Below are 11,166 nucleotides of genomic sequence, written 5' to 3'. Positions count from 1 at the left end.
AAAGCAGAGATCCTGGGTTATTTGTACCAATAAGAGCCAGGGCTTTGCTGGTCTTCTTCCCTGTCAGTGGGGAAAAGGGCCAACACCTGCCCACTAGTGACTGTGAGCAAGGTGAGATGCCCAAGCTCATTCCTACAGTCCCTTGCAAGCACAAGGTCAGGAGGATGGCCACAGTATTATTTGTTTCTTAGAGTCATGGTTAGAGAAAACTCTCTGCATTCAAAGAAAACAAATGAGGTTGGGTAGATCCAGGAGAATCAAGGTGGCACTAAGTTGCTTTTTTGGTTTTTTTTTTTCGTTTGCATTGCAACAAGCTTGACAGATAGTGTAGGTATGAAAAATATTTTATCAGCACAGAATTGGAACAATTGTTTTCTGTCTCTGTAACTGGTGTATGAAACCCGTGGTGCTCACAAACACACTAATAACAAAGCACACAAATGCTTTTCATCCCAACCTTCATCCTGGCAAAGACCTGTAATTCCTCATTTTCCCTCTTCTCTTCTCTTTTCTTTTTTCTTTTTTTTTTCTTTTTTTTGGACAAAATCAGGATCAGTGGGCCAGCACTCATAAATTCCCTTAGCAGAGTAAAAATGGAGGGAACTGGACCACCATGCAAATTCTTGTTTTAAGTTCCCTAATGGGATAAATGGGGAAAAGTATTAATAATCATGAAAAATTGTGACAAAATCCTTTAGAAAGCCTCCCTTCTCTCGTAAGCCATTTAAAATTTTGAGCATGAGTCTTAGCCATCCCTGTCATTTCACACTGGCTCTGCAGATCCATTGCTGCTATGGCTTGTCACACCCGGTGCTGTTGTTTGTGTCACACCACGTTACCAGTGTCATCTAGCATGGGCAGGCTGGCACAACCTCACAGCATGGAGGCATCAGCTGTGGCCTCTCACAAAAAATACCATATTAATACAATGCAATACAAGAGCAAAATGTTGGGGAAGTGATTGGGAATTTGCTTTCTCCTCACTGCTGCTATTAATGCCAGCAGCAGTGGCATTAACATTTTGCAGCCAAAAACCAAACCAGACCTCAAACCAGCCAATTCCCCATTGCTTTGGGAGCAAATGTTGCACAGTGAAGGATTGCAGAGTGCCTTGGAATATGCTCTTTGCAGGGCTTGTTTGACAGCCTTGAATTTGAAGTTTAATTTAAAGAGTTGAATTTTAGTTTAAAACACACAGCTGGTCTGGAGAGCAGCTTAAATCACAGCTAAAAGCAAGGGTGGATGAGATAGTGTTGGGGGATGGTTTGAAGTGCTTATATCTGCTGTGGAGTCAAATGCGAGGCTCATTCCCTGATCTCAGACTCCCCAAGAGGGGTAAAGAGAGATGTGCCAGAGATGGAGCTGAGGGGAAAGCTGCTGGGGAACTGCTTGCCTGTGTTCTTGTGGCATGTTCACACAAATGTCACGGCCACCTGAGCAGCAACAGCCACCCACAGGTGGCTTCAACCCAAAGCTGGCCCTTCCACAGAAAGCTGGTTCACACCACCCTCCCCCTTGCAGAGGGACGTGCCTGACTGTGGGGTGAGGGGAAGAGTGGGTGGAGGAGGCAGGGGAGCTTTAAATTGCTGCCCAAGTAAATCTGCCTACCCAATGCCAGAAATGTGATTGGGCAGCGTAATCATTTGCCTCATTTCCAAATGAAAGTGAAAAAGGTGATAAAGTGGTGGCGGGGAAAAGAAAAGGTTGTGTTTACATGAGGTACTGGTTGTCACCCAGCCTCAAAACCATTGAACCACTTTCTTCTGTAGGCATAAGGTTTTCAGATGAAGATGGCACTGCGGAGAAATATTAAGGATCTCTGCACACAGAGGCAGGCAGTAGCAGAGAAAGGAGCACAGCTGAAGACTCCTGCCTCCTCTTACTGCTTCCCCAACTATTTGAGCCACAGGTCACCATCAATCTCCAAAATTATTCTTATTATTTTTAATGCAAATCCTTTTCACGCTCTTTTCACCAGTGTCTTGATATTTGTATTTCACCTATTTTGTATTGATTATATTTCAACCTTTCTTTCCACTGCTTGTCTTCACAGCTTTCTCTGAGGAGGAACAGATCCCTGACATAGAAGTGAATCTTTTGGGGCAGGCAATGGCATGGTGAGGGACAAAGGACCAGGGCTTTAATGAGCAGGCAGGAGACAGGCTGACATCCAGGGTTTGGACACAGGACACTCAATGTGGCAATGGGGGAAAGCCCCTTATCCCCAGGGTAATCTCTGCCACTCCCCACAGATACCTTGAAACAGTCTCAAAGAGGGACTGAGCTACCAGCTCTTGCCCAAATAATTTCAGATGGAAGAAAAACCTGGCCACAGTCTGGGCTCTGCCAGGGAGGGATGAGTACCACAGAGGGTTGCCACCCATTCAGGACCATGCTGGATCCTGGCCCTGATCCATGGCCCCTTCCCAGCCTGTGGCTCCCTGTGCTGGGCACGATGGCACACATCACTCTGCCACTCTCCATCCACCACCAGCATTCATGAACTCACACAGATTGTCATTTTATTTCAAGCATTACCCCGTAATTTAAATAATTTGATCCTTGAAACAATTACATTCAATTACCTTCAGACTTCCACGAAATCGGAAAGCATTCAGAGTAAGTGAGAAGGGAAATTAAATATCCCAAAACAACATAACCATGTGCAGGCCAGCCTGCTGTTTGGGCAGATGATGGGGCGGGGGTGGGGCTTGGAGCATGTCGTTCCACTTGGCTGCAGGGGTGACATTCACCCTGTCAGTCACTGCAACACAGAAGATATCAGCAGGTCTTTTGGGGCAGCTGCCTGCCCAGGTGATGCCCTATATGTGGTTTTCCCCTGCATCTTTATTAGGCATTTCAGTTTAACAAGATTTTAACCTATAAATCTTTCCGGATGATGAATCAATCCCGTGACACCCGCCCCGACCCTCTTCAACCCTGCCACGCTTGCACAGACACTGTTGGTTAAGTTATGATGGAGTCCGGTTTAAGGGAATGAATTTAAACAATTACCTTAATTACAAGAGCAGTATCATCTTTCAAGAAAGAGGGTCTCCAGGGAGGACAGCTGCTGAGAAGTCATTTAGATGCATGAACCTTTGAAAACAGCGGTGAGAGGAGCTGCGGCTCCCGCCCCGGCTGCAATCGCTCCCTGCTTCCACCCCAGCTCCTTCCAGCTTGCCCAGCAAAGGAGGCGGTGTGGGATGGCAGCACTGGGGCAATCAGGAAACCCCCAGACTGCCAGGGCCCCACAGCACCCGAAAATCACGCCCTGCCCAACCTGGTCCTGGAGGGCACCTTTTGTTTAGGCTCCTTCCTAAGTGAGAGTAAAGCCTCAGAGACCTCAGATGCGCTGCAGCAGTCAGCTCAGGATGAGCTGAAAATTAAGCACATGCCTGAGGCAAAGAGAAACCCCAGATTTAAGCCTGACAGCAGCCGAGATGAGCAAGGGCTGGCAGGAAACAGGAGTCCCATCCTGCTCAGACCCCCACGCAGCCCAGCCCCTGCCCACTGACCACCCCACAGCCCCCTTTGTCCCGGGATGGGCTCCGGAATCCTCCACCCCTGGAGCAGCAGCCCCTGCAAGGTCACCCAGCTACCTCCCTACCCCAACTCACTGCTCACCTGAGGACATGATTATTTCCCAAATCACTAAACATCAGGAGCAGCTTTGTAATTTGCTTGGTTCTTTATTACATTTATTGATTTTAAAATTTTTTAACGGCTGGTTTATTGCTGTGTTAAAGAGCTCAGAAAGGCAATAAAGTCACACAGCATCCTTAGTGATAAAAGAAATAATCCCTTGAGCTGCCAAAATCGTGCCTTCTCCCTCACTTCTGAGCTTCTTTCAAGCAAAAAAACCCTGAGAGGAACTGCAACCAAAAGGGCAAGTGCCTGGGCAAAATCCCATGCATCCAGAGTGAGTAGGTAGAAATGAAATAAGCTGTAGCCAAAATAGCAACCTGCTGCAGCTTCAAAGCAGCGTGCTGCAGATAAAAAACAAAGAAACCTTATTCATTCCCAAGTTTAAGGTGCTTGACACACATGGTCATTCATTGAATGTTTGTTTATACGACTGAGGTGACTCTCCATGGACCATTTCTCTCTGGCCAGTGTCCAGAGTGTTGCTAGAACAGAGATGAGCCTCCAGGTCCAGAGCAAGCAGCTCCCATCAATGCTTGCTAGGGTGTAAAACATTAACTTGCTTATCTGCAAATACTTAGGAGTCCTGCTCTCCCCTCCAGCCTTGGGCCCCCTTCCCTCCTGGTACCTGTCACCCTGAGGGATATGGTGTCATCAGCACCTGGACACAGCTTCCCCCGTGCTGTGGGCAACCCAGCAAACCCCCCTGTGAGGGAGCAGAAGTGGCAGAGGGATGACCCCTCATGGACCCATCTTTGAGCATCTCTCTCAAATAATTTGTTTCACACAGCCTCACTCTCTGCAGTAGAGATAACTGGGTCTGAGCAGTAATTAAAAAAAATCCTCCAGGTGAGGGGTTTTGTTCCTTGGATTAGTCTTCTGTTTCTGCAGTCATTTCCATACCAGAGCCTCCCCAGGCACTTAACCAATTAAACACCTACAGCCTGGCAGCTGCCAGCAGCTCCCTGCTCTGCAGCAAGAGGCCCCGGCCAGCAAGGACCATTCCTGGTGAAGCACCACTGGATTTCTTTGATCAGCCCCCAATTCAGCAGGAGGGCAGCACAGATGCCTGAGCTCTGCTTCCCTGTGTGTCTGGCCCTGCCTCACAGATGCAGAGCCCGAGACGTTGGGATGCCCTTGCTGCATGGATAAAAGAGAAGAAATGGCAAGCTGTTGTTCAGCGGAGGAGGTGGGGGGAGAGGGGTGTTCTTCTTCCCCAGCAGCTGCCACAGTGCATACCATGCCCTTGTGTGAGCTCTCTCCCCTCAAGTTAGGGCAGGATCACATCTTCTCCAGCCTCCACCCTTCCTTTAGTCTTGGAAAACTGGTCTGGCACTAGGAAAGCAGATGTTATCCCCCCCTCCCACCACCCCCCCCCCCCAAAAAAAAAGACGCTTCTGAGAGCAAGTTAGCACAGATATTCTGAAAGAAATCGTGTCAAAGATGTAGGCAGGTAATGTTAATGGGCAGTGCATGTCACACCTGAGGGGATTGAAGGCCAAGAAACCCATTCCCAGCCAGGGATTCAGTCCCAGAGGTCTGTCATTTAGCAGTCATTAAGACTCCTGCAAGGAGGAATCTATGCTTCCACCAGAATCCTCCACAGCAGCCACTGCCCAGCCATGTCACAGGGAAAGCTCTTCTTCCCCAGACTAAACACTTGCTCCCACACCAGAGAGACAGGAAAGACAAGGTGTGATGGTGCCATCTCCTGCCTCCTGCCAGAGGAGCGCTGCATCTCATTAGCAGGATGGGCTCAGCTGACACCTTCAAGCAAAGCTCATCAGAGAGAAAGACATTAGTAGCAATTTCATATAACAGAATTTTATCAAATGTCCAAGTCCAGTAGGTTTTATTTTTCTCCATAGCAAAAAGAGCAGTAAATATATATGCCTCTATATAAGCTATGTTTGCATACTCCCTTTCCTAATTCAATAAAAAAATAAAATCAGTTGCAATCCAAATTCACTGTAATTATCTCTGTTTTTCTCTTGGCAACTGCTATTTTTAGTCAATACACATGCATAGCCATACTATAGCATAGCTATTTTTTAAAATTACATATGCCAGCATAGTTTATAGATTTTAATTTGCCAGGGAGTTGGATAGCCATCAGCAGTCAGGAGCTGTATGTTGTTTGCATACAAACTCAGTCGAGAAACTTCCCCACACAGCAGCTGCTTGTAAAACTGAGGAGGGGCAAACCCTCCCCGGGAGCCAAACCTCGGGACAGTTTCGAGCCTCTTGAATCAAGGGCTCAAATTTCACAGCTCTTGGAGGAGAGAAGGGGAGCCTGGGTGGAAGAGGGTACATCAGCAATGAGCACGGATCTAGGAACAGAAATGCAGCTCTACACTTGCCAAAAACCTGACAGATGTGCACATGGGACAGGTCAGAGCACTGCCTCTGACACCAGTCACAAAGACCATTTTCTGCTCAGGGTACGTCTGCATGTGCCTAGGATGGAATACAGAGATTCCTCTGCATAAACACACTGGAGGTCAGTGGTGGTGGGGAGAGGCACAGGGTGCCCCAGCACAAGTTGTGTGATACCTGTGAGCAGAGCCAGGCAGCAGGGCTGTCCTGAAATGCAGCTGTGCAGCTGCCCATGCAGCTGTGGTGCCTACAGATATTTGCCTCACTAAGGAAAATGGCACCATCTCTTAGCCATACACTAACTTCCTTTAACAAAAAACAATACTAGCAGAGATCAGAAATAAACCAAAATTTCAGCACTCAGCTTCAGAGGATAATCTGTATCTGGACTTTATTTTTCTGGCTGGTGGGGAAGTACTTTAGTGTAGTTTAGCCCTAAATCACCCCAAACTCACATGAAATTCAGAATCCCAGGACAGACTCTGTTGTCCTCCATCCACACATAACTCTGCAGAGACTTGTTGGATTCTGTCACAGGTGGGCAGATAGCTGAATTAGCAAAGGTGATTTGAGCTCTTCAATTGACCTCTGCTGTATGCCAGAGAAGGCTGCTCCTTTTTTTCAGATGTGGAATAGCTGCCAACAGAAAAAAAAAGGGGAAAAACCCAACCCAGAACCAAAACATACTTCTCAGTGGTATTCTGAGCTAGCTGAATAATTGCTTGCATGCTAAACTTCAGAAATCATATTGTAGTTATAAAACTAATCTAATTTTAGTAGTGATATCGTTCAAATAAAAGGCTTAATTTTAGGGTTTTCTTCCTAATTTCCCTCTGCTAGTTTGACATGTACTTCATTTTTGAGGCTGGCATGATGTGCATACCAAAAAGCCTTGCCTGTGTCTAACAAGCTGAACTATTTTATTATTGCCTAGCCTGCAACCTTGCATCTACAGAGACCTGGCTTACAAAGGCTGGTGTCAGCTTCCACATCAGTGCTGTTGTAATGTTTAACACTGAGCACTAACATAAAGATTCAAAGCAGTGATGATTTGAAAGCAGTGGTGATTAATTGCTGTCACTCCTGCAAGTCTCCCAGGCTCACATTTGACCAGGAGGTCCATGCTTCCCTTTTAAGACACAGTGGAGTTTGAAGAATATTGCTCTATTTTTTTGTTTTAATGGGCTTTTAGCAGCGAGTGCGGAAGATGCTGCGCTGGGCAGTGCTGTCCAGGAGTGTGCAGCCAGCTGGAGCTGACCCACAGCTGCTGCCAGACACTGACACCCCGGTGACATCCCACAGGCACCACTCAAGGCATCAGATTTGGAAGAAGAGGTTAGAGGCACACTATGCAGGGTAACATCAGCATTGATGTTGCAAGGAGGCAATGGACTGGACAAACGATGCTGCTTTCATCATCCCTATTATTTCTCTTTTAAGCCTTCTGCTTCTCCGAGCTCATAACAAAGATGATCCCCCGACCTTGCCACCCATCCCTCTCTCTCCTGGTCTCATTGCTCCCTCAGTGTTCAGTGCAGCACCCTGCCTGTTGCTGTGTGCCTGGCAGAGCCAGCTCCAGTGTCACTGCAAGGAGCACAACATCACTGCACCAGCACCCAGCACCCCCTGTCCAACACCCCCTTTCCAAAAAACAATCCTTCACGTGGTGGGGGCCACCATCCTGACTTTCATGGCTACCAGGCAAGAACAACAATGGGAAGAAGAGGCTCTTCACTCATCTTTAAGAGCCTGACTCCTCCTGTGACTGGTTCTCAGGATGGGGACGGGCTGAGGGACAAGCAGGTGACCACAGGCTACTTGCACCCCACTGTGAGGTCCAGCCCCAGCTGCCCTGCCCAATCACCTCCAATTCTTACAAGCTTGCTGAGAGGTGGGACAGAAGAAGAATGAAAAGCCCCTGTATAGTCATCTCTATATTTCAAAAAAACAGTAACTTTTAGTGTATATGCTATAATTATGAATTTGAATGCAAAATATAATGGGGCAGCTTTGCATCTTTTGAATGAACTCCTCAGTCCTGATTCAATGAAGGAGGTAAAAAAAATAAAAAAGAGATCAAATACACCTAACAAATCTACATCAGGAGGGAACCATAAAAAGATACAACCAAGATAAAACCTTATGTGGGGAAGTTAACTGTGAAGAGTAAATCCTCACAACTTCAGGAAGAAGTACCTGTATGCAGCAGCCCCTTCTGCCCCAGGGTGTTAATCTCCAGCGAATGATGTAAATGAGGTTGCTCACATTGCCTTGTGATGGGGGGCTGACTCCCACTGCCTTGGTGAGGCCAAGAGAGCAACAGGCTCTCAGGAATCTGAATTGACCCAGAGGGTCCTGCACAGCTGGGCCATATGGGTGGACCAACAGCTGGCTGCAAAATTAAGCAAAAGCTGTCTCATTTCAAGGGACCAAGCTGATTGTCATCTGGGCCTCCAAATCTCACCACCCTGTGATGGTCTCTCTCTATTTTACAGCCATTATAAGCTAATCTCTGCCAGTGTGATTTACACATAGTAATTAATGGAGCTCCAGTGGTGAGGAAATTGGTCATTCAATTTGAGTTTAATTTACTGCATGTGCATACATTAGGAAACACAAATTCCATAGCTGTGATCTGGGCACAGAGAAAGGGTTGTGTGCTGGGAAGGAAAAAATAAAACACCCAGTAAACAATTCACCACTGGCCTTTCACACCTCCTGCTCTGCAAGTCTCTTCTCGGTGGGAGCATGACACACAAATAAACCTGGACATCTCAGTTTGGATGCTTGGAGGTGGAAGGCAAAGTCTCACTGCCACTGCTATCAAATTTCCCAGCTGCAGGAAGCATCACCCTGGCATGTTGGTGAGTATGGCCTCATTCTGGTCCCTGCTTATGTTTGGGTGTGTTTCCATCAGAGAGGGCAGAGTGTGTGGATGGAGTTCAGTGGTACAGGGTGTAAGGGCTACAAAAGTTGCTGTGTCTGTGGCATACACATGAAACTCCAGTGAAGGAGAACCATGCCTAAAAACGAGGACACACTTTGATAGCAAAGGCAGCATTGCATTTTCAGCTACCTTAAGTTAAAGGTGGCCTCATACCAGCCTGGACTTTGGAGCACCTACTAACCACGCCCCAGAAAAGCCAAAAGCGATGCCTGGCTGATCCTCACTGGCCCATGAGGGACCAGGAATGCCCCAGAGGGATCAGGGCTCTTCCAGCTCAGGGATTACCCTGCAGGAGGTATGTACAGTATGTCCAGCTCTTCCAGGATCTCTCCCCTGAATGCCTCCATGCCATGAAGCATCTAGCTATGTTGCTTGCATAAAAAGGAAAGCACTCATACCTATTTTAAAGTAAAGGTGGATGAATTAAAAGCAGTTGCTCAAGGTGGTCTGTGCAGCTTCCTTTGTGCTGTTAAATTCCACCCATGCAATGTAAATGTAATGTCTTCCCTGTTTAATGATTAGAGCATGTATGTGGAAGGCTTACACACAGTGAAAGGTTGAAAATTATTCAGATTCAGGACACATTAAAAATCAAATTCTAGGTAGAGTATATGCAATTTGGCTTTAAAATATTATCATTAGCTTTACAATCCATCGTCCTAATTAGATTTATTAATAGGTTTCATTGCCAGTGATAGTTCTGTTATTGAACTGAATGAAAAATATAAACAATTTTGGCACAAAATTATTTCTACCAACTCAATAATGTCTGCTGGCTCAAACTGCATCTTAAAACAAAAGATCATCGCATGAAAGAAATTAGGTGCAACCATGAATATCAATAGATGTACTGTGAACCAATTTACTATCTCAGCTAGAGTTCAATAGTGAACACGAGCCACCCAGTTCCCTCTTCTCTGCTTTCCAAACACGCATCTTCTTTTATCCAGCACTTGGGTGCTCTGCCAAGCCCTCAACAAACCCTGAGAAAAGAGGTTTTAAAGATGCTGCTGCCAGAGGCATTTTTACATATTTCCGTGCACATCACTTAAAACTCGAGTGATCACAGCGCGCTGTGGGTGCCCACAAGGCACCCCAGGTACCCCATAAATCAGCTCTTCAAAGCAGGTGCATCCCCATGGTGGAACTACCTCCTATACCTCCCTTTGCAGAGCTTAAAACACAGCTGAAGTGCAGACACCTTCACAATGATCATCTTCTGCACACACTTTAACAAAAACTAACACAAAGCAATGTTTAAAGCTCAAAATGGACTCATTAACACCTCAATTACCGCTAAGAAAGGAAGCTCTGCCCTCCTCAGGTTTTTAAAATAAATTCTATAATACACGAATCCCAATATTAAAATGGGTCACCTTCAGCAGGTTTTAAATGGTCAGCAAGGGGGTTGGGGGAAAGAAATCACATAAAAACATATAGAAATCAGTAGTTTCTTGAAAAGAAAAAAAAATAGATCAAAGAAATTCCATCTAAGCCCTCTTCCCCTCCAGAAAGGGGGAGCACAAAACTAAACCTACAGCTCAAACACGATCGGTATGCCCTGGAAAAATCCCAGGGCTTTCTGAAGAAATCCATGCCCCTGCCTCCCCCTGCTGAGCGCGGCCGAGAACTGCGCCCGCTCCTTGAGAAAAGCACCTCCTCTTCCACTACAGCTCAATGGTTTTCCCACTCACAAACACTTGCCAGTCATTAAACTACTTGATTGAACATCAATCAACCATTGTCAAAGCTTGGTGGGAGAGGGAGGCAGAAGTTTAAATCACATTACACAAAACACTCGAGAGAAAACATCACTTTTAAAACTTTTTTCTTTTAGCTACACTTACCTACTACAAACAAGAAGCACTTAGCAGCCTAAATCCAGCTCATGGTGGTGCCTCCCTCCACTGACTGCAGTCGCAGCATCCTGCACGCATCCTTGAGATGGACCAGGAGGAGCTGCATCACTCTCCTGCCTGTCCCACCAAGCCCCATTTTTACTCCTTGGAAGTGCCAACAGCCCTGAAGGTATTTGCAGCATCTCTGGTTGGGAGGACAGCCAGGCTCTGCACAGTTAAGTCCTCTGGCCTAGAACAAGGAGCTACAAAAAAGAGCACGACAGCAAAAGGGCAGAAACAAATCTGTTCAGGCTAAAAAAACAGTAACTGCTTCCAGTTACGCTGGAGTCATCATTGCCC

This window comes from Vidua chalybeata, chromosome 3, assembly GCF_026979565.1.
Source record: "Vidua chalybeata isolate OUT-0048 chromosome 3, bVidCha1 merged haplotype, whole genome shotgun sequence".
NCBI lineage: Eukaryota > Metazoa > Chordata > Aves > Passeriformes > Viduidae > Vidua > Vidua chalybeata.
This window is presented reverse-complemented; position numbering follows the sequence as displayed.